Source organism: Pleurodeles waltl, chromosome 2_2 (assembly GCF_031143425.1).
Source record: "Pleurodeles waltl isolate 20211129_DDA chromosome 2_2, aPleWal1.hap1.20221129, whole genome shotgun sequence".
NCBI classification, from domain to species: domain Eukaryota; kingdom Metazoa; phylum Chordata; class Amphibia; order Caudata; family Salamandridae; genus Pleurodeles; species Pleurodeles waltl.
In genome coordinates this window covers 386,586,745-386,610,654 of record NC_090439.1, presented here as the reverse complement: position 1 = coordinate 386,610,654, position 23,910 = coordinate 386,586,745, and positions in this window count along the sequence as shown.

Below are 23,910 nucleotides of genomic sequence, written 5' to 3'. Positions count from 1 at the left end.
TCAAAATCATAGCAAGTACATTTACATTTTATTTAAGTATAGAGTTATTTATGGCATCTACACTCTGGGGGTGATTCTGACCGCGGCGGACGGCGGTCGCCGCCCGCCAAGCGGTTCCCGCCGAAAGACCGCTCCGCGGTCAAAAGACCGCGGCGGTCATTCTGGCTTTCCCACTGGGCTGGCGGGCGACCGCCGAAAGTCCACCCGCCAGCCCAGCGGGAAACACCCTTCCCACGAGGACGCCGGCTCAGAATGGAGCCGGCAGAGTGGGAAGGTGCGACGGGTGCAGTTGCACCCGTCGCGAATTTCAGTGTCTGCAAAGCAGACACTGAAATTCTTTGTGGGGCCCTCTTACGGGGGCCCCTGCAGTGCCCATGCCATTGGCATGGGTACTGCAGGGGCCCCCAGGGGCCCTGCGGCACCCCCTACCGCCATCCTGTTCATGGCGGGAGACCCGCCAGGAACAGGATGGCGGTAGGGGGTGTCAGAATCCCCATGGCGGCGGAGCGCGCTCCGCCGCCATGGAGGATTCTCAAGGGCAGCGGGAAGTCGGCGGTACACCGCCGACTTTCCGTTTCTGGCCGCGGCTGAACCGCCGCGGTCAGAATGCCCAGCGGTGCACCGCCAGCCTGTTGGCGGTGCTACCGCCGACCTCCTCCATGGCGGTAATTACCGCCAGGGTCAGAATGACCCCCTATGTTTTTATTGTTTCATGTATCAAAACAGGTATATTCACATTTTGTTGAGTACAAATGTATTTGCTTTCACACTGAAATGCTTTGTTTTGTTTTAATGCTGTGCGATATTCCCCCATTAATGTTGTAAAGGGGGGAAGTGTGTTATGTCCGAATCATGCTCCTGAAGGGGTCTGTTCAAGAAAGTTTGTCGTTAGTGAGCAGGATTCCATGTGAACAGTTAGGGGCTCAGTGGTTGTTTGAAGCGGGCTAGAAGAATGTCCATTCATCATTGTCTCCCATTTCTAGGTTTGAGGGAGCAAGTGCTCTGACCCCTGTTTGTAATCTCTCTGTGGGCTTTTAACCACGCTCATGTCATGCCCATGACTTTCGTTGGTTCATGGGCTTGCCTTTTAATATTTGCTTCATTTCATTAGTGACAGACATGCGTACGCTATGCCATTTCCGGTGTTTAGTCCTCCTCGAGCAGACCAACCAATTACTGAAAACATACGAGGCTCCATATTTTCCATATGTTTTCTTGACTACTTTTTATTTTTTATTTTGCACGTAGTGTGATCTAGTTTCATAAAGCGATTATTTAAATTCTGGAGGTCAGTAGTGCATTAATCTAAAGAGGTGTTTGTGTGTTCCTCGGCAGGCCATGGATCCTAAACTAACAAACTAAGGCCCTCATTACAACCCTGGCAATAAATGCCGCCTACCGCCGTGCTGACGGCCGGCAGCATACCGTGACCGCATCGATATTCCGCTATGGGTATTATGACCCACACTGATAAATCCTCCACAATACAGACACCCACACAAGTCCACCAGACCAAAGGTCAGTGATAAACTGGCCATAGCAAAACACACACCGTTACGCCAACAGGAATACACCCACAGTATCATGACCCACGAATCACCGCAGCGGTCTTTCAAACGCGGTAAACCACTGGCGGTACATACCGCCGCGCTCAAAATACACGCACATTTACAAAACACCACCACATTGGACAGTTCAAACTACACACACCTGATACACATAAACTCACCACACACTCAGATCACTATAAAACACCCACCCACATTACCTACCCTTTACAGCAAAAAAAACGATAGCACACAGAGAGACAAGACAGGAGCACCCACTCAATCAGAGGCACAGAACACCATCACCCATACCTTTACAGCAAAAAAAACAATAGCACACAGAGAGACAAGGCAGGAGCACCCACTCAATCAGAGGCACAGAACACCATCACCCATACACCATACACGCACATCACAGCATACACCACAACACATCACACCACACATCAACACAAACATCCTCACACATTTCATGCATACCACATTCATGGTACCCTAAAGACACACCAGGTTCTCAGAGGAGGAGCAAAGGGTCATGGTGGAAGAAATAATCCGGGTAGAGCCACAGCTTTTCGGATCACAGGTGCAGCAGATGTCCATAGCTAGGAAGATGGAGCTATGGCGGAGAATAGTGGACAGGGTCAATGCCGTGGGACAGCACCCCAGAACAAGGGCTGACATCAGGAAGAGGTGGAATGACCTACGGGGGAAGGTACGTTCCGTGGTTGCAAGACACCAGGTAGCCATACAGAGGACTGGCGGTGGACCCCCACCTCCTCCCCCACAACTAACAACATGAGAGGAGCAAGTCTTGGCGATAATGCATCCTGAGGGTCTCGCAGGAGTAGCAGGAGGACTGGACTCTGGTAAGTCATATCTTTACAATAATATCCCCCACCCTACCTGCATGCCATAACATACCCCCACCCTCACCCTCACTCCCATCACTCCATCACCTCACATATAATCCACCCTTCCCAATACCAAGCCCTGCGTGCAACACCAATGCATGGACCCCAATCACAGACCTGCATGGACACCCATCACCATAGCATGACCAGTAAATCACCACTCACACAAGGCCAAGCTAACAGGGAAATCACAATCATAGAGGGAAACACACCCATGCACAATATGGTCCATGCAGATACACTAACACTGCAGTTGCATCCCCACAGGACCCATAGTCAACCTCACCGGAGAGGAGGTGCCAGCTACATCCAGTCACCCCACAGAAGAGGCCCACAGTGACAACAGCAGTTCTGCACGCCTGGATCTCGATGACCAACCTGGCCCATCCGGGACTCTGGACAGTCGGGTACCCAGGCACAGTCCCAAAGCACCACAGAGCCTCCCCCCTCAGGAAACACCAGAACAGCACACACCCAGCGGACCCATGCCAATGTCCCCAGGACACGTCAATCAGTAGTGTGTCTACCACTACAGGGACCCCAGGCAACCCCACAAACCCAGGACGACCATGGACCTGGGGTCAGTGGCAGTGGGTATACGGTTCAGGGGACAGAGGACCAGGACAACAGGAAAGCTGGGAGGACTGCTGTGCGATAGGGGGAGGACAGGCCCAGGGAACCCACTCTCCACGAGGCACTCTCCAACATCCTGGGAGCATACCACCTTTCCGAGGAGACAATGGGACAGATACTGGCCAAGCTGCAGGAGGGACAGTACCTGGGGATCAGGGATGACTTAACAAAAATATACACCATCCTGGTCACCATTGCAGGGGTGCTGGCAGACACGGGCAAAGACCATGAGGGAGGATGTGGCGCAACAACGGGCGCCTGATAGTAGCCAAACTGAGGAACAGCCTTCCACCTCCGCCAGCGCTAGTGGACAGGATGCCCCGCCACTTGAACAACCGGCCACCAGCACCCCATCCCCTGCAGAAGGAGAACCACCCTGCAAACGGTCCCTGCAATCCAGGCAGAAGACACAGAACATTGCCAAGACCCCCGCTAGGAAATAAGTGGCAGATGTATCAAGAATGTATTTTGCGAGTCGGAAATAGCGATTTTTAAGAAATCGCTATTTCTGATTCGCAAAATGCAATGTATCATATTTGCGATTAGGTAATAGCGATTTCTTAAAAATCGCAAATGCTATTACCAAATTGTGATTCAGCCCCCATTCGCATCTATGGGCCTGTAGTCCCATATTTGCAAATATTTTGCATTTCCCAAATTGCAAATTCCTAACTGGAATTCGCAATTTTTGGAAATGCAAAGTCCAGGAGGCTGGGGGCCTTAGGCCCCCTCTGCTGCACCCCAAAATATTTTTTTACAACATGTAAGGTGCACACATGCCAAAAGGGCATGTGTGCTTTACATGTAAATTTAAAAAATGCATTTTCAATGCATTTTTAAAATTTGCACATGGTTATCACCAAGTTCAACTTGGTGGTAAATAGAGATTCCTTCATGTCCAATTTGCATTAAGGAATTGCTTCTTACATGTGCTTTAGAAATCGCAAATAAGGACTCCTTATTTGCGATTTCTTATTTAGAGAGTCGAAATTTGCAACTCTCTAGACAGGGTCGCAATTTTAAGGAATCGCTATTTTAGCGATTCCTTAAAATTGCATTCAGAATGCCTTTGATACATTCTGAAATGGCTTTTTGCATTTGCAAATGGGCATTCGCACCGTTTGCGAATGCAAAAAGCTTTTATACATCTGGCCCTAAGACTCTCCTGATTATCACCCTTCTGTCCCACACTGTCACCCTGTCCACCTTGAACTGCCATTACTCCCCTTCCTATGCCCCATTGGACAATGCACCTGTGATACCAAGAGAGTGGACTCTACCCTGAACTTCCTTCCACCATCAGCCCAGCCCCTTGCACCACCCCTTCTACTTATGAGCACCTAAATAAACACCCTTGGAACAAATACCAATCTGGGGTTTGTCAAATGATTCAAATATGTATTAGTACAAAAAATTATCAAAGCATTGCAAATCAAAGGTACAGTGAAATATACTTTAGACTGACCTCTGGTGGGCAGCAGTACACATAGCAGGAGCCAGAATGGGGCACAGAGATCTGAAAATGGAGATGCCAAATAGTACAGTCAGTGGCCATAGACATAGGGAAACAGGCTGCCTTGTACAAAGTCCAACAGATAACTGAAATGTTAAGTGAAGTTACAGTGTCTTACCTGTGTGTCACTGGAAGTACTGCTGAATAATATTGGTTCTGTTGTCAACATCTTCTTCCTCTGCCTCCTCTTCCTCTCTGTCCACAGGCTCCACCGCTGCCAAAAGACATCTCCATGCTCATCCTCCTGCAGGAAAGGCACCTGGCGTCTCAAGGCCAGGTTGTGCAACATGCCAAATGCCACAATGATCCGGCACACCTTCTTGGGTGAGTAGTACAGGGATCCACCTGTCAGATGTATGCACCGGAACCTGGCCTTCAGGAGGCCGAAGGTTCTTTCTATAATCCTCCTTGTACGCCCATGTGCCTCTTTGTAACATTCCTCTGCCCTTGTCCTGGCATTCCTCACAGGGGTCAGTAGCCATGAGAGGTTGGGGTAACCAGAGTCACCTGCAAATATCGAGGGACAACTGTTAGACACACACTAACCCTTAGGGACAACCCTATACCCAGACACCTACTCATACTGTGTGGGGTCCTTTGGCTCACCTATTAGCCACACCTGGTGCCTCTGGAGTCGGCCCATCACATATGGGATGTTGCAATTCCTCAAGATATAGGCGTCATGCACTGAGCCAGGAAATTTGGCATTCACATGGGAAATGTACTGGTCCGCCAAACACACCATCTGCACATTCATTGAGTGATAGCTTTTTCGATTCCTGTAAACTTGTTCATTTCTCTGGGGTGGGAGGGACAAATGCCACATGTGTACCATTAATGGCACCAATGATTTGGGGGATATGTCCCAGGGCATAAAAGTTAGCTTTCACTGTGGCCAAATCCTCCACCTGGGGGAACACGATGTAGCTGCACATGTGTTTCAGCAGGGCAGACAACACTCTGGTCAACACGTTAGAGAACATTGGCTGAGACATCCCTGATGCCATCGCCACTGTTGTTTGGAAGGAACCACTTGCCAGGAAATGGAGCACTGACAGGACCTGCACTAGAGGGGGGATACCTGTTGGTTGGCGGATAGCAGACATCAGGTCTGTCTCCAATTGGGCACACAGTTCTTGGATTGTGGCACGATCAAGACTGTAGGTAATGATAATGTGTCTGTCCTCCATTGTCACTAGGTCCACCAGGGGTCTGTACACCGGAGGATGCCGCCATCTCATAATCTGCCTCAGCAGTTGAAGCCTATGGAAGAGAACGGTGAGAAGAGGGTCATATTCACACTTATATTGCACTAATGATGAATTATTGACTTAACAGAAACAGCATGGGAACTCAAGAGTCTGTTGAGTTGCCAATGTCTGGTGTAACGTAGTTAGGTGCCATGCCCTGTGCCCCCCTGAAATGGGCGGCTGCCTTACCTGTGAGGAGGGACAAGTGGAAATGAGGTAATTGTGCTGGCGTTGTGTGCCATCGCGGTAGGCGGCCGATGACCACCGCACAAATTCGCATCGGTTACCATTGGGCCCTATGGGTTCCAGGAGCCAATGGCGATGCATGCTGGTGGTGATGCTATGCACCACCGCGGACATCACCACCATTTTCTATCTAATCACTCACTTGCTACCTGGCCTTCAACAGGAGAGGACCTACACTGCAAGTGCTGCTGTGACCTGTGCCTGGAAGCGACAATGGCTCATGTGTCTGGGGAAAGGGCCCCTGTCTTCACTGCAGAGGAGTTGAAGAAACTGGTGGATGGGTCCTACCCCAGTACACATTACTCTACAGTCCTCCAGACAAACAGGTGAGTACACAGTGAGCATGATGCGTGTGCCATGAATGTATGGAGTGCTGTGTGTGTAAGCCACATGTGGGGGGGGGCAGAGGGGTCCTGGCCAGAGTGCAGAATGTATGTGTGTCAAGGGATGTGTGGGATCTGTTGGGCAATGAGTATGACGGTCTGAATGGATGAATAATTCCCTTTTCTGTTGTCTTTTCCCTGCAGGTCAGTGCCCACCAGAAAAAGGGTATTTGGCGTGCCATCACCAAGGAGGTGTGGACCCTGGGGGTCTTTGACAGGCAAAGCACCCACTGCCGCAAGAGGTGGGAAGACCTGCACCTCTGGGCAAAGAAGACAGCGGAGGCCCGCTGGGGCTGGCCTCCCAAAGAGAAAGGGGTGCCCATCGCACCATGACCCCCCTGATGTTCCGCATCCTGGCGGTGGCCTATCCAGAGGTGGGTGGGTGCTTGAGGGTATCACAGCAGCCACTAGGGTGTGAGTTAAGAATCTGAATCATGATTTTGCCTGTGTTAGGAGGTACCTGGGTGGGGGATATGGGCTGTGTGTGCCCCTTGGCCAGGGCAAACATGACAGGGTAGGTTCCATGTTGGGTAAGCTTAGTATCACTCCTACCCCAATAGTGTTGGTGGCCATCTACTCCTGGGCAGGGTCCTGTGGGTTTTAGGTGTGCAGCTAATGGCGTTAAGCATTGAACCCCATAGGCTGGTGACTGCCTTAGTAAATGGTTGGGCATGGCCTAGTGCATATGGCTGCTCCCTGTGTGTTGTGTACGCCAACCGTAGTGGTGTTGCTGGCATTGACCAAGTGTATCCTCTGTCTCCCCCCCTTTTTGTTTTGTCAACCTGTCCTTGTGTGCATTAGCATCATCTGGCGGAGGAGCAGAGGCACTGGCGATGGAGGGAGCTGCACATGGCCCATGAGGCCGAATCCACCGAGGGTGAGGGCACCAGTGGACGGAGGGCGAGGGGAGCACCACAACAGGGACAGGAGGAGAGATCACAGACAGCGAATCCTCCACAGATGGAAGCTCCCTGCATGACACCTCTGTGCCCACCCCAACAACAGGTACTGCCGCCAGCACCCCACCAGCATCGCCCTCCTAGCAGCCCCTCAGCGTGTTTCCCGTGCCCGCTCACCCAGGACGGTGGGCTTCTCCTTCACCCCAGGCACCTCAGGCCCTGCCCCAGTCAGTCCTGATGCCCTCAGTGAGGAGGCTATTGACCTCCTGAGAACCCTCACTGATGGGCAGTCAACCATACTGAATGCCATCCAGGGTGTAGCAGGAAATTTGCAAAAAACAAATGCATACCTGGAGGGCATTCACTCTGGTGTGGAGGCCCAACCGAGAGCATTTCAAGCTCTGGCCTCAGCAGTGATGGCAGCACTTGTCCCTGTGTCTAGCCACCTCCCTCCAACTTCCTCTACCCAGACCCAATTCCCTAAACACCAGCCTTTCCCAGGTACACCTTCAGACCAGCATTCACCCAAATCAACACACAAAGGTGGCTCAGGCAAACATAAGCACCACACTTCAACTCACAGGCACAAGCACCATCCCCATGCAGACACACCAACATCCACTGCCTCCACTGTATCCCCCTCCTCCTCTTCATCCACCTCCCTCCCAGTATCGTCTCCACTCACACCTGCATGCACTACATCCTCATCCACTACCTCCATCACCAGCACGCCCATCACTACACACCCCTCACTGGCAGTCACCACCCCCACATCCATGCACACTTCCCCTGTGTCCTCTCCCAGTGTGTATGTGACCCCGCCTCCCAAAGTACACAAATGCAAGCACCCACCCATCCAACAGCCATCCACCTCACAACAGCATCCAGCCCATGCACCTGCACAAAACCCAGCAGAAAGACACCTCCTACAACCACTCCCTCTTTCTCCACTCCCAAACCCTCTCCATCTTCTTGCCCCAGTCTGTCTAAAAAACTTTTCCTGGCAAACATTGACCTGTTTCCTTCCCCTCCCCCCTGTCCTTCCCCTCAGGCAAGGGTGTCCAGAACCCAGTCCAGCATCTCAGCCACCAAGTCGGTGTCTGCTGTGGTACCTGCAACTCCCAGGGGCTTCAAGGGGGCAGCATTCAGGCCAGCCAGTGTGCTACCGACCCCTGCAAAGGCCCATACCATACCACCACCTGCCAAGGTGAAGATGGGGACAGCATGCACCAAGGGCAAGGAGCACGACCCACCAAGCAAGACCTCCTCCAAAACTGCAGCTGCCAGAGCCAAGGTCCCAACAACAGATTCCAAGGTGAAGAAGGGGCAGAAAAGCCAAGGCAAGGCACCTCAGGCATCAGACCCTGCAGGTGGGGGCCTGGTAGCCACCATCAGAACCGACAGCCCCTCCACCTGCACTGCGGGCAGCACCACCAGCATCCCTGCCGCAAGCACCACCACATGCACCGCCACCTGCACCTCCACTGCCATCACTACTGTCAGTAGCAGCATCCCCAGTGGCCAGCCATAAGAGGCTGCAGGAGAAGGGCTGGTGCCTCCCTCCACCACTGGCAGCACCTGCACCTCGGCCAGCACCACCACCATCCCTGCCGCAAGCACTGCCACCTGCACCGCTGACAGTAGAACCACTAACAGCAGCAGCAGCCCCAGTCTGTGTCTGTCTGGGGCTGCAGGAGACAGGCTGGAGCCTCCCACCACCACTGGCAGCCCCCCCACCAGCACCGCAACAACCACCAGTTTGCAGCCTTAGTCGCCGCAGGATGGAGTCTGGCCCTGCCTCCATGGATTTTCCTGCTACCTCTCCCTTGCATATTTCGTGCCTCAGACACCCAGGTGATGGAATGTGAACTGCCACACCCCATGTGCTGCATCACTGGACACCAAGCCCCCTTCAGACCCAGTGGAGAAAGGCATCCACACACCCATTCCTTGGCAGGATGAAGCAGACTGGGCACAATGCCCGCTCCAGAACCTGTGGAGAAAGACAGCCACTCACCCAATCCTTGGCAGGATGAAGCATACTGGGCACAATGCCCCCTCCAAACCCAGTGGGGAAAGGCATCCACTCACCCAATCCTTGGCAGGATGAAGCAGACTGGGCACCAAGCCCTCTCCAGAACCTGTGAAGACAGGCATCCACTCACCCAATCCTTGGCAGGATGAAGCAGACTGGGCACCAAACCCCCTCCAGAACCTGTGAAGACAGGCATCCACTTGAGAGACTGTGGCTTTACACTCCCCAGGACCAAGCAGTGGGCAACCCACCCACTTGAGAGACTTGTGGCTTTGCACTCCCCAGGACCACACAGTGGCATGGAGCCCCCTCGAGGAGCAGTGGCGTTATTCCATCTTCCGGCTGAGGTGCCCACCCCTTCCCCATCCCCCTGAGGTGCCTCTGTGTTTTTGACCTGATGCCCCTGCAGTATTCTCTCCGTATTGAGGCAGGAGTCAGTTGTGGGCTTGGCCCATGATTTTTTGCCCAGTAGGCAACAGACATTTGCAAAGGACAATGTACGACCTTATGTACATATTGTATATTTTTGTGAATACTGTTTTTTTAATCATTACGTAAATCTGACTATTTCTAAAATATAACTGTTTAACTCAATTCCTTTTGTCCATGCATTCTTTCAAGGGGTTACGGGGTGTAAATGTAATGTTGATGCATTTGTTTGTGCGTATGGTGTTTTCTTCGTGAGGGTGGGGGTGCGGGTGCTGCATGTTCCGTGTGTGTGTCACTTTCTTTTTCCTTCCCCCCTCCCCTGTGTGCTAGTTGCAGTACTCACCTTGGTCGTCACCGCTGCCTTTGATATTCCTGCTGTATGAGGAGGTACAGTCAAGGCAAGGGCACACTGTTCCAAATTAAACAAAAAGATCTAGGGGACCTAGTGCTACAGAATCAAGAGCACTCACGCATCACAATGGATGACTGCCATCTTCATCAGGAAATGCTCCTCGCCAGGCCGGCGCTGCAATGCCTGACGGGCTCCCCGAATGGGGGCTGTAAGCCGTACTACTTTTATAGTGACTGGTGGTTTCGAACTATAAAAGGAAAAATACCTAAATCCAGGCACTAGTACAAGTAGGAGAGCAAAATGACAAATTAAAATTGGTTATTCATCTCCAAATAACATCATAAATTTGATCAGTATGTAAGAGATGAAGACCAAGATTAAAAACCAAAAGTGAAAGTGAAAAATTAGGTGCAATGCTCAAAAACTTTCAAACACACCAAGAGGACCACAATAATTGTAGTACCTCTAATACAGGGTCAACATGTTTCACGTCTAGTGGTCCAACTGGATCCATTGACGCTTCATCAGGACCAAAGGATATAGCTTCTCCAAATAACAAATTAATAAAAAAAAATAAAAACAGTCACTTACATTCAGTCAACTGATATTGTCAAGAAAAGGTCGCCCTAGAAAACAAGAATAAAATACATAGCACCAAAGTCAAGTGAAAATCAATCGTGCACTAGTGCAACAGTTGTGCAGTGAGTGATCATGAAAAAACATGGTGAAAAATATGTTTACCATCCCCAACTAAGAGATGTAGCTCCATGGGAAGCACAAGCCAAGGACTAAAGAAGACACTGTTCATAGTAGTCATAAAAAAGTAAACCATTATCACAAAGTACGTATTAAACACATGCATAATCATGAAGTAGAGCAGAAACAATAACATGTTCATGGTATAAACCAAGTCCCTGCAGTATGGTCAGAGATATGAGTAATAATTACCAGTGTTAATTCACTCCGGTTGTATTTGTCGCAAAAAAACGGCTTGTCAAAACAACATTTTGCATATCGAACATCCGAACAGATGTAGCCGACCGGACTATTACCATAAATGAAATAAGTAAGCCCTCAGTAAAAAGGATAGCGCATTCAAATTTCTAAAAGCAGGGAACAGGTCATACTTACAATTATGTCCGAGGTCCTTCGTGGTGGACCTATCCTCCGGATTGCTGTCGGAGTTACAAGATATACGATTGCGAGACACAGAAGCACAACGTCTTCCGGCTTGCACGTAGTGGTCCTGAAAATAAAGAAAGGACACACTGAAAACGACTACGGGGCTCATAATAACGGCCCCAGGAGGACAGTAAAAGAGGGCACAACACTGAACGTTTAGAATAGAAAGCAATGTAAACTTTTATTACAAGTGACACAAAACTTATGACTGTAAAAAAATCTTGTGAATGTAAAAAAATCATGAATGTAAAATTCAAGGCGTTCTTCTTAATCATGAAAAATAATACATGATTAATCAAAGATGGGTGGAGTTGATTTACATATATAAATCCTTTGTAAAGGAGGGGTCAAATAAATAGTTCTCATGACACACTGCTGGTGGTAAATACGAAAACATCCGGTATACAGTGTGGTAATGATCATGACAGTGAAGTCCAAGGTATCTCATCATTCAAACCACGTACACTGGTCCCTAGTTTAAAGACCCATTTTTGTTCAGTCCTAAATAAAAATGCTGGTTCATTGGGTCGAGCTCTGGGTGCCTCCAAAATCACCCACCATAGGTCGTCTGGATTATGTGGAAGTGAGCACAAGGTTTTGTGGTGATCCTGTTGCATCTAATATTACTTCTCTGTTCATTGATACGTGTCTTCACAGGTCGTGTTGTCATACCAATATACTGTAACCCACATGGGCACGTTATCATATAGATGCAATTCTTGGTATTACAATTGGTATGTTTTTTAAGTTGCCAAGAGCCAATAGGATCTAAATTCACTGTTGTGAGGTGCCCCGTAAGTGAGCAAACATTACAGTGGCCACAGGGGTGATGTCCTACGACTGGGGGGAGATCCCATAACGTCTTCATGGGTGGATATGTACCGAGGAAGTCATGGACGTGTGTGGACCACAATATCCTTGATATTGGCAGTATGTTTGAAAGCGAACAATGGTCTTGGAACTTGGATACCCCCACTCGTTAGTATTGACCATCTTTTACTAATCAATTTTTTGATATAGTTGGATTGTGGAGTGTAAGTAGACACACAAGCTAATCTGGTCTGAGGAGGTACACCAGCATGGGGAGGACCTGTAATTCGAGCTCCATGGCATCCTGGTTCTTCATTGAGTGTCGAGACGTGAGTGGTTTCCCTTCCAAACACTGTTTCTGCAGTGCTTTTTTTGGCGTTGGTACTGCCCCGGAAAAGCTGGCGGATTGGCAGGTTGTAATGGGGTGAGTGGTACATTGTCTTCCCCCTGTCTGTTGGCGGTGTCCACCGCGGTGTTGGTTGGCACCGCCTTAGCGGTCAGAGTGTTAAAGTGGCTGTCGATGATGGCTGTTTCCGCCGTGGTCGTGATCCCATTTTTTTTACCACCAGCCTGTTGACGGTATTACCGCCGCTTTAACACCGACCGCCAGGGTTGTAATGAGGGCCTAAATCTTAAAGTTAACAACATCCTTTAACTCAGACATGATGTCAAATGCACTTGTATGCTCTTTAGGCAGAATAAATTGGAAAGGTCACAGTTTACAACTTGTTCTGACTAAAGTTCATGCATTAAGTTGGAGCAATTTAGGCCCATATTTGTACTATTTTAGCGCCGCATGTGCATTGTGTTTTGAAGCAAAATCGGTGCAAAAAATGACACAAATGTGGCGCTAAAAAAGTATAAATATGGGCCTTAGACTTAAAGAAGTTGCCCTCGATGAAAAAACATGCAGGTACTCTGCACAGTTATCATGATACAGCACTTAGTTTACTTCTATTGGCCTACATAGATAATACACCTGACAGTAGGTAAAAGCTGTAGGACAAGAAACAGGGTCTATGATGTCATGGAGCAAGGATGTCACGTTACGCAGAGTGCAACAGGACAAACCTGTATGAGGGAGCTACTCACATGATGGGCCTAGGAAACTTGAGCACACTGGTTAAGCAGAGGCTTGGTTGTTGTAATTTCATCCTTAATTCCTGAACGCTATGGTGCAAAATGTGATTGTTTGTGGTCGGCATCTGTGTGGGTAGAATTCAGAAAGATGGGGTTGGGATCCCCAGTGGAGGAGTACCTAAGGACAGGGCCTGCACAACATAAGCCCATTGGCATAGCGCAAGTGTCATAGGCCCTAATGCAAGTCCAAAAAACTGCCTTTTGTCACCCAGCTGGGTAGTTAAAGAAGACCGTAATTGGCATGAAATGGACACCCCCCCACACACACTCCTGGTGCCCGGTGCCACTGCACCTGCTGCACCCAGGGTAAACTCGTACAGCCTCCTTCTTCTCTGGCCCTCACATAAGTTTTTTTTACTTTAGTTTGTGAATGTCTTTTGTCTAAGTGGGATTTTTTCAGAGTCGGTTCCTTGAAAGTTCATGCATATAACGGAAAATGAATCAGTGTTTTAAAAAAAAAATTGGTCAGACCCAAAATCAAACTCAGTAGTGGGTTTTTGTTCCCATGCGTGGGCCTTGTTTAGGGCCGTTTTGGCCGCTGTGATGAGACGACGAATGCAGATGTATGCACAGCTGTCCGAGAAGAGTGACTTCACATGTGGGCATCAAGGGTGAAAGAGGAGAGGAAACGACACAGATGAAGTGGAAACTAAGGCTGGGAGGGGCTGTGGCAACAGATTATTACCCCTCCCCATTTACATTATTATGGCTCAGGACACTGCTCAGCAAATATTAAGAAACAAAATGCCTTGGATCACTTGTGTCACTGAAGGCAGTAGATTGTGAGCACTGAACTGTAATGTGTTCCTCAACAGTACAATTGTATCACGATATCAGTCAGTGCAACATAAGCAATCTCCTCGGTCTGAATTCCTGTGCCCATTCATTCCTCGGCCTCTCTGCTGAGTGCGCCGAGAGGCCAAAAATGCCTGCAAATGGTGTCATAGCAGAGAGGCCAGTCAAGGTGAAATGATGGACAACATATTGCCTTGATGCTGCTTAATGACATTCCCAGAACTGTACATGGTTCCTCTGAATAGAATTTGCTACAAGGCCATGTGAATGGTAGGAGTGTGTTACATGAACCTTGGTTAAGACACCACAAAGTTTCAGTCAGTTGGTGGAAATTTGCAAATTTTTTCTTTACAAGTATCCATTTTGCAGTACTTTTCAGTGCACAATATCGATGCTGATGACATGATCATTGACTGACCTGTCTGTGGGTAGCTGGCCTGCCAGGTCAGCGAGTGCCATAGCCTTTCTCTGCCCATCAAACCAGCGTGAGGCAGGCTGGGAACCCTCATTTATACTTTTTGATGCAAAACTGCGCAAACGCAGTTTTGCGTAAAAAATTAGAGCCCCAGTTTATGTAATTCCAGAGCGCCAGCCGGGTGCGGGTGCCAAATTAATGGAATCCCACAGGCCGGCGCAAAGGGCGGGCTAGCGTCTGGGAAAATGAAGTTAGCTGGGTGGAGATGGAGGTATGGGGAAGGGGGTTTTGCACCCCAAAATTACGCTATGCTTGTTAGAGGCAAAAAAACATCCTTTAACCGGCCTAGCATCATTTCCTGATGCAAAACCATCCATACCACATGACTCCTGTCTTACAAAAGACAGGAGTCATGCCCACCACCCCAATTGCCAGCCCAGGGGACAAGGGTCCCCTGGGCATGGCTATTGCACTCAGTGCCATGTAGGCTGGCCCATGTCAGGTCTCCCAATGGAACTTTAAAAAAAGTTTTAAAATACTTACCTTTACTTACCGTACTTACCTGGTATGGGGTCCTCTTATCCTCTGGTGTCCCTCTGGTGTGGGTGGGAGTGTTCCTGGGGCTTGTGGTGGGCACCGGTGGGCTCTTTCCATTGTGTTTGACCATGGAAATGGGTCCACAGGTCCCATAATGCCTGCCCTGACCCAGGTGTTACATAATGGCGCTAAGCAGGCTTATCGCCATTATTTAGGCCTGCCTCCCAGTGCAACTTTATTTGGATGGGCGGATAAATAAGGCGCTAGGGGCTTAGAGTAATTTTTTGACGGCAATGTCTACCTTGCATCTCCTTGATGCAAGGTTGTTTTTTCGCATCCCAAAAAATACTTTAACTCCAATATTTAGACGCTAGATGTGTCTAGTGTCAAAATATAAATATGGAGTTAAGTTTGCGCTAATTCAGTACAAAGAAAGTATAAATATGCCCCCTGTGTCTCCAATGGAGGTGTGGAACACACTGACCTTTGACCTGCGGGAGCCATGGTTGTTGCACCTACTCTGACACAAGCTGGACACAGTCCCAAAGTTGAGTTTTGTTTATTATTATTATTATTGTTATTATTATTATTAGTATTATTATTATTATTATTATTATTATTATTATTATTATTATTATTATTATCATCATCATCATTACTGTTATTAATATTATTATTTCTTCTCATTATAATACCTATAACTGATAATAATGCTGCAAACAATAATAAAAATCATAACGCTGATGATAATAATAACAATACGTGCACAGATAATATCAACATTTATTATTATTACCAATTATTGTTATTATTATCTATTGTTATTATCATCTATTATTATTGTCAATTTTGCTAATTTCAATTGTTAGTTTTATAATCATTATTATCGTCATGCACTTCTGGTGTTTTATGCTTTGAACATGGCCTACAGTTGGACGCTAGGCATACCATTCTTATAGTTCTCGCAGCTCTTTAACCCCTCCCATGCCAGGGACGAGCTGGTCTCGTCCAGGCACACGGTTGCCGTGTGCCTGGGATGAGACCAGCTCGTCCTGCACTGGGCCCACGGGGGAAGTGCTAGCGCTCCCCCCATGGGCCACCCACCCACACCCCTCCATCAGGGATGAAAGGGGAATTGCTTCCCCTTTCACCCCTGACCCCCCCCGTGACGTGTCTGATGATGTCAGTGCGCAAATCGGACGCTGACCTCATCAGAGGTCACCTCGGATCTTCCAGAGCGATCCCAGAAGAGAAATGCTTTTGCATGTCTATTCTGACCTGGAGGTGGGGTGGAAGAGACAAGAAAGGAAAGGAAAGACCTTTCCTTTCCTTTCTTGTCTCTCACAGCATTTCTCCTGCCCAATCGCGATCGGGCAACAGAAATGCCCACTAGACACCAGGGATTTTTTTGGTTGTTGTAAATTTCAGTAAGGGGAGCGGCCCCTTGGCAAGGGCCACTCCCCAGGGGGGTAAATGTTTTCTAGGGCATTTTTGCCCCCCTGGGGGAAGATAGGCCGACTAGACACCAGGGATAATTTGTTTTTGTTTATTTTTATTTTTTTATGTTTGGGGAGCGACCCCTTAGGCAAGAGGTCTCTCCCTGGGGACCAAATTATTATTAGGCTATTTCTGCCCCCCCGAGGGCAGATCAGCCTTGAGATCTACTCCTGGGGGGGCAGAAACCACTAGACACCAGGGATTATTTATTTTATTCACATTTACGCATAAGAGGAGTGGCCCCTTAGGCAAGGGCCGCTCCCCAGGGGGGCAAATGATTTTTAGGCCATTTCTTCCCCCCTGGGAGCAGATCGGCCTAGTACTATTAGGCCGATCTACTCCCTGGGGGCAGAAACCACAAGACCCCAGGGATTTTTTTTATTTTTATACTTACGCATAAGGGGAGGGGCCCCTTTGGCAAGGGCCACTCCCCGGGGCGGGGCAACATATTTTTAGGTCTTTTCTGCCCCCCTGGAGGCAGATCGGCCTCATATAATTAGGCACATCCTCTAGACACAAATTGTATTTAAGCCATTTCTGCCCCTTTTGGGGCAGATCGGCCGATTTTGTTAGGCCAATCTGCCCCCAAGGGTGTCAGAGACCTCTAGACACCATGGATTGGTGTGTGTGTATGTGTGTGTTTTGTTTGGGTGGGGCAGCCCCTGGGGCATGGTAGCACATTACTGCTGGCCATAACTGACCCCGTTAGGTGCAGATTGGCCTATTTTTGGAAGACCCATCTGCCCCAAGGGGGGCAGAAGGCCCACCAGAGACTAGGGAAGATTTTTTCAAAATAAGAGGTTGGGGGTATGGCCATACCCCCACCCCAAATAAATGGGGCCAAAGTTGTTCTGCCCACCAGTGGGCAGATTGGGCAATTACCCCCGATCCACATCCCGGGGGGACAGAAAGTCTACTAGATGCCAGGGAATTAAAAACAATAAAAGAAAATAGTGGGGTGGTGGCTACCAACAAATATGGGCCTGGTTATGCCCCCACCCGAACTGGAGGACCTAACAGTCTTTCAGCTTTCCCCCGCACACTAAAACATCTTATCCCAGGGCAAGCAAGAGGACATTTGATTATTTTTGGTTTTTGTTTTACATTTAGGCCATGAGAGCTTGGTAACGCTCAAAATCGTCCCACTTGGAATGGTGAGGGCTGCACTTTTTTTACTTTGGGACGCTGCCATATAGAAAAATCCACAAGACCTAGACACATCTGAAAACGAAACATCTGGTTGATTCCAGGGTGGTGTGCTTCACATGCACCCTGCACCATTTCCTTACCCACAATGCCCTGCAAACCTGCAACTTTGCTGGAAAGCCAACATTTTCCCCACATTTTTGTGATGGAACCCTCTGGAATCTGCAGGAATCCACAAAATTCCTACCACCCAGCATTGTCTCATCTTTACCGATAAAAATTCTGCTGTACTTGTCAGCCTAAAAATGTTTTTTTGAAACTTCCCTTTTGGACCCACTTTGGTTCCCCCTCAATTCCGACATGTTTTTGGCTCTTCCTTGTCACAAGCACTACACGGGTTAGGTATCATTTTTACTGGGAGACTGAGGGGAATGTTGGGTGGGAGGATTTGTCCCAGTGCGGTGATCCCACACAGAAATGTGGGAAAATGTGATTTTTTAGCTAAATTTGAGGTTTGCTGAGGATTCTGGGTAAGAAAACATTGGGGGATCCACGCAAGGCACACCTCCCTCGACTCCCTCGGGTGTCTAGTTTTAAGAAATGTCTGGGTTTGGTAGGTTTTCCTAGATGGCTGCTGAGCACTGGACCAAAAACGCAGGTGCCCTCCCCCCCCCCAAAAACAGGTAGTTTTGTATTTGATCATTTTGATGTGTCCAGATAGAGTTTTGGGGCATTTCCTGTTGCGAGCACAAGGCCTACCCATACAAGTGAGGTACCATTTTTATAGGGAGACTTGGGGGAACGCTGGGTGGAAGGAATTTTGGGACTCCTCTCCGATTCCAGAACTTTCTGTCACTGAAATATGAGGGGAAAGTGTTTTTTAGCCAAATTTTGAGGTTTGCAAAGGATTCTGTGTAACAGAACCTGGTGCGAGCCCCACAAGTCACCTCATCTTTGATTCCCATAGGTGTCTAGTTTTCAAAAATGCATAAGTTTGGTAGGTTTCCCTAGGTTCCGGCTGAGCTAGAGGCTAAAATCCACAGGTAGGTACTTTGCAAAAAACACCTCTGTTTTCTTTGTGAAAATGTGATGTGTCTACGTTGTGTTTTGGGGCCTTTCCTGTCGCGGACACTAGGCCTAACGTCACAAGTAAGGTATCATTTTTATCGGGAGACTTGGGAGAACATAGAATAGCAAAACATGTGTTATTGCCCCTTGTCTTTCTCTACATTTTTTCCTTCCAAATACAAGACAGTGTGTAAAAAGGACGCCTAGTTGAGAAATGCCCTGTAATTCACATGCTAGTATGGGCACCCCAGAATTCAGAAATGTGCAAATAACCACTGCTCCTCAGCACCTTATCTTGTACCCATTTTGGAAATACAAAGGTTTTATTGATACCTATTTTTCATTCTTTATATTTCAGCAAATTAATTGCTGTATACCCGGTATAGAATCAAAACCCACTGCAAGGTGCAGCTCATTTATTGGCTCTGGGTACCTTGAGTTGTTGATGAACCTACAAGCCCTATATATCCCCACAACCATAAGAGTCCAGCAGACGTAGAGGTATATTGCTTTCAAAAATCTGACATCGCAGGAAAACGTTACAGAGTAAAACATAGAGAAAGATTGCTGTTTTTTTCACCTCAATTTTCGATATTTTTTATAACAAGAGGTGATTTTCTGTAGGAAACCCTGATAGGATCTACACAAATTACCCATTGCTGAATTCAGAATTTTGTCTACTTTTCAGAAATGTTTAGGTTTCTGGGATCCAGCTTTGGTTTCACACGTATTTCTGTCACTGACCGGAAGGAGGCTGAAAGCGCAAAAAAATCGTAAAAATGGGGTATGTCCCAGTAAAATGCCAAAATTGTGTGGAAAAAAATGGGTTTTCTGATTCAAGTCTGCCTGTTCCTGAAAGCTGGGAAGCTGGTGATTTTAGCACTGCAAACCCTTTGTTGATGCCATTTTCAGGGAAAATAACACAAGCCTTTTTCTGCAGCTCTTTTTTCCCATTTTTGTTAAAGAAACAACATTTACACTGTATTTTGGCTAATTTCTTGGTCTCCTTCAGGGGAACCTACAAAGTCTGGGTAGCTCTAGAATCCTTAGGATGCTGGAATAAAAGGATGCAAATTTGGCGTGGGTTGCTTATGTGGACAAAAAGTTATGAGGGCCTAAGTGCGCCCTGCCCCAAATAGCCAAAAAAAGGCCTGGCACCTGAGGGGGAAAAGGCCTGGCAGTGAAGGGGTTAACATACTAAAAGCACAAACCCCAGAATGCATGTTTGTTGTCTGGAAGCGGACCCAATGGGCGCAGCCAACAAGGAGTCTTCTCACCCTGCACGTCACCTGTGCGTACAGATTTGTGCATTCTGGGACTTGTCGTCCTCCTTATCTAACTTAAAGTACGTCACTTACTTCACGGGCTGCCTGGTGGCTGGGTGTCCTCTGTCTCTGTTCCCTCCCAGAGCTGTGAGGCATTAGGTATGAACCCACTAGAGACCATGGTAGGGTCACCTGATAGCGTAACAGACCCCTTACTGGCTTTCTGGGATGGGAAACGTGCTGAGGTCAGGGCCTTCCCTTACCCCAAGCTGGCAGGGCCATGCCTTTTTAAGGCAGGTGCCATTCACAACACTGGGAACTCAAAGCATTCAATTTGTGAGCTTTTAAGCACACCTACCTCATGTCCATCACTTTCACTCGTTTGTGGGCTTGCCTTTCAAAAATCCTTTGTTATCATTGGTAAATGTTCCATGTTTGTCTCTCCTTTGGGAGAATTTGGTACCGCCTTGCAGACTGACCCTAATACATGGATAATTGCACGATTGCCGATATGTTTGACCGTGAGCAAACTTCTTTTTCTTTTTGTGTCTCTCCTTCATGCTCATGGCAGCCATGGCAATTTGAATCGATTCGCTTTTGTCAATTGTTTTACTTTTCATTTTCAATTTATGTGGCAAGAAAAGTCCAGTTAGGAATTTACAACGCTAATCGCTCTAACTCGAGCAAATGCGAGACCCATTACATTGCAAATGCTTGCTCTCCTTGTAACTTGAAGTCTAAATAAATAGCTTTACATTTAACACAATTTTCTTGTACTATATTCTTAGGAAATCCTTGTGGCCCAAAACAGAAAAAATAAAAATTACGCCCACATCCTGCAAGAAAATTCCAGGGTGTCAGGAACATTATTTTTTTGTTTTTCAAAATTAAACTTCCCTATAACAAGTTGTAGGTTAAAATGTATTTTGTTTTTGACATATGGGATAACAATATGAATGGTGACAGACACACAGGCCCATATTTATACTTTTTGACGCTAAACTGCGCTAACGCAGTTTAGCGTCAAAAAATTTAGCGCCGTCTAACGCCATTCTGAAGCGCCATGCGGGCGCCGTATTTATGGAATGGCGTTAGCCGGCGCAAGCAGACCGGCGCTGCCTGGTGTGCGTGGAAAAAAACCACGTAGACCAGGCAGCGCCGGCGTTGGGAAAAAATGACGTTAGGGCGTCTTAAAATGGGGCAAGTCAGGTTGAGGCAAAAGAATCGCCTCAACCCGATTTGCGCCATTTTTTTACGACGCCCAGACGCCATTTCATGACTCCTGTCTTAGTAAAGACAGGAGTCATGCCCCCTTGCCCAATGGCCATGCCCAGGGGACTTGTGTCCCCTGGGCATGGTCATTGGGCATAGTGGCATGTAGGGGGGCACAAATAAGGCCCCCCTATGCCACCCAAAAAAAATTAAAAAATATAAAAAATGATACTTACCTGAACTTACCTGAATGTCCCTGGGGTGGGTCCCTCCATCCTTGGGTGTCCTCCTGGGGTGGGCAGGGGTGGCAGGGGGGGTCCCTGGGGGCAGGGGTGAGCACCTGTGGGCTGCCCCTTAACGCCTACCCTGACCCAGGCGTTAAATAGTGGCGCAAATGCGGGGTTTTTTGACCCGCCACCTCCCGGGCGTGATTTTTGCCCGGGAGTATAAATACGACGCATTTGCGTCGCCGTCATTTTTTTAGACAGGAACGCCTTCCTTGCATCTCATTAACGCAAGGAAGGCGTTCACGCAAAAAAATGACGCTATTTGCCAATACTTTGGCGCTAGACGCGTCTAACGCCAAAGTATAAATATGGCGTTCGTTTTGCGCCGAATTTGCATCGAAAAAAACAACGCTAATTCGGCGCAAACGGAGTATAAATACGGGCCCCAGTGTCAACGCTCAGGCTAATGGGACATATTTCTGCTGTGTGACTATTAAACCTACATTTCTTCAGCTAACAAATGGTCATAAACATAACCATACAGCGTAGACACAACTTGCACAGATAAATACACGCATTTGACAGTGTTTAATATTTCTCAATTCACAGTCTCAGGCCAGGGCCCTGGCTCTGTCAGGAAAAGCCCAAAATAACATACACTGCGATAGAAGCAAAGGAAATTGAATTCCCACACAACATTCAATGTTTGTGTCTATCAGAGCCAATGCAGACCACAACGGAGGTCAAAACCTAGGAGTCCACAGTTTGAGACAACTGATATCAATCCAGGGCAGATGAGATTTCCTACATGTACATGTTTATTAATGTAATAGCATATTTCACATTAGCACGTTAACGTCTGTCTTAATAGGATGTCCATGGGTGTGAATGTATTCTCTGCTGAATAATACATTAAAAGACAGCTTACACATTTCAGAAAAACACCACTTGAAGATGTAAGTAGTATTATTTGCCCCTTATATCAGCTATATGGGTTGATTTACAAAACAACGAAGTACATCATATTAGTGCGGAGTCTGCAAAATTCTCCCTTGTATGGATACATCATCCGGTTCGCAATTTGTGGCCCTTTTGGCAAGCGCGCTTTCCTGGTAGGAAAATATTACTTAAAACGTGGCGTTCTTTTAATTTGTGAAATGCATTTAAAGAGTGTAATATTTCAAAAGCTCTTGGTGAGGTAAACCTAATGTGAGCAACCGTTTTCGTTTAGACTTACTGAATGTGTCATAGTTGCCAACTTGATGCATGTGAAGGAATTTTAAAATACTCTGCAATGTGGAGTTAATTTAAAATCAACCTTACCTCATTATTGCCGAGGCCATTTTACAACTCTGTCTAAGAGTGCAATTTACTGCGATAAAAGATATGAAATGGGCAAGCATTTTCATTAGAACTTGATTAATGTAACAAAATTCATTTATAGCTGAAGAATGCGTGAGATAATCAGATTAGCATGCTGTTGCAGCAGGCAAGTCAAGTGCTGCGAGATGTTTTTATTTGTTTTGTGACAGGGATATATATCAGCTCCCCTCCTCTTGTGAATTCTGTTAGAAGCAGTATTTGTAAATAGATTACATCTTCATATGTATGTGTTCACACAGAGTGGTTTTCACACCATTGAGCTAAAACAATTATGTACCAAACATCTATTTTTGTAAACCTGCTGATTTCTGCTCTAGTTTTTATATTGTTGGTAAGTTGCTTTTCAGGAACAGCGCATCTTTGTGTAAGAAACACAAGGGCATATTTAAGAGCCCCAGCGCCCTATCACCGCCACATTACCGTCATTTTTTTATACTAATTTGGCATTAGAAGGCCAGAAACGCTTCACCATACTTACAAAGTGATGCAATGCATGCATTGTGCCATTTTGTAACCCTTTGTGCTACATTATGCCTGTGCCAGGCATACTATATGGATTTGGCATGATTGGTTTACACTTAACTGGCACATTTAGTTTACATGTAAGTCCCTTGTACAGTGGTATCCCAATACTAAGGGCTTGTAATTTTAATGCTACTGATGGGCCTGCAGTGCAGCTTGCGCCACCCACAGAAATAGCCTTTCAAACCTGTCTCAGGCCTGGTAGCGCAGGGCCTGTGCACACAGTTTACTGCCACAGGGACCTGGCAGCTAAATTTCCTTGCCTGACCTGGAACTCCCCTTTTACTACATGTAAGTCACTCCTAAGTTAGGCCCTAGCTATACCTATGGGCAGGGTGCTATGTATGTAGAAGGCAGGACATGTGACTGGTTGTGTGGCCTTACTGGTAGTGATAAATAGCTTATTTGGTTTCTCACTGCTGTGAGTCCTGCCATGCTCATAGGAGTGCATTGGAAATGCCCTACCTATGATGCCGCGGACTACAGCCGCGTCCCTTTTTCAGACCGCGGTCG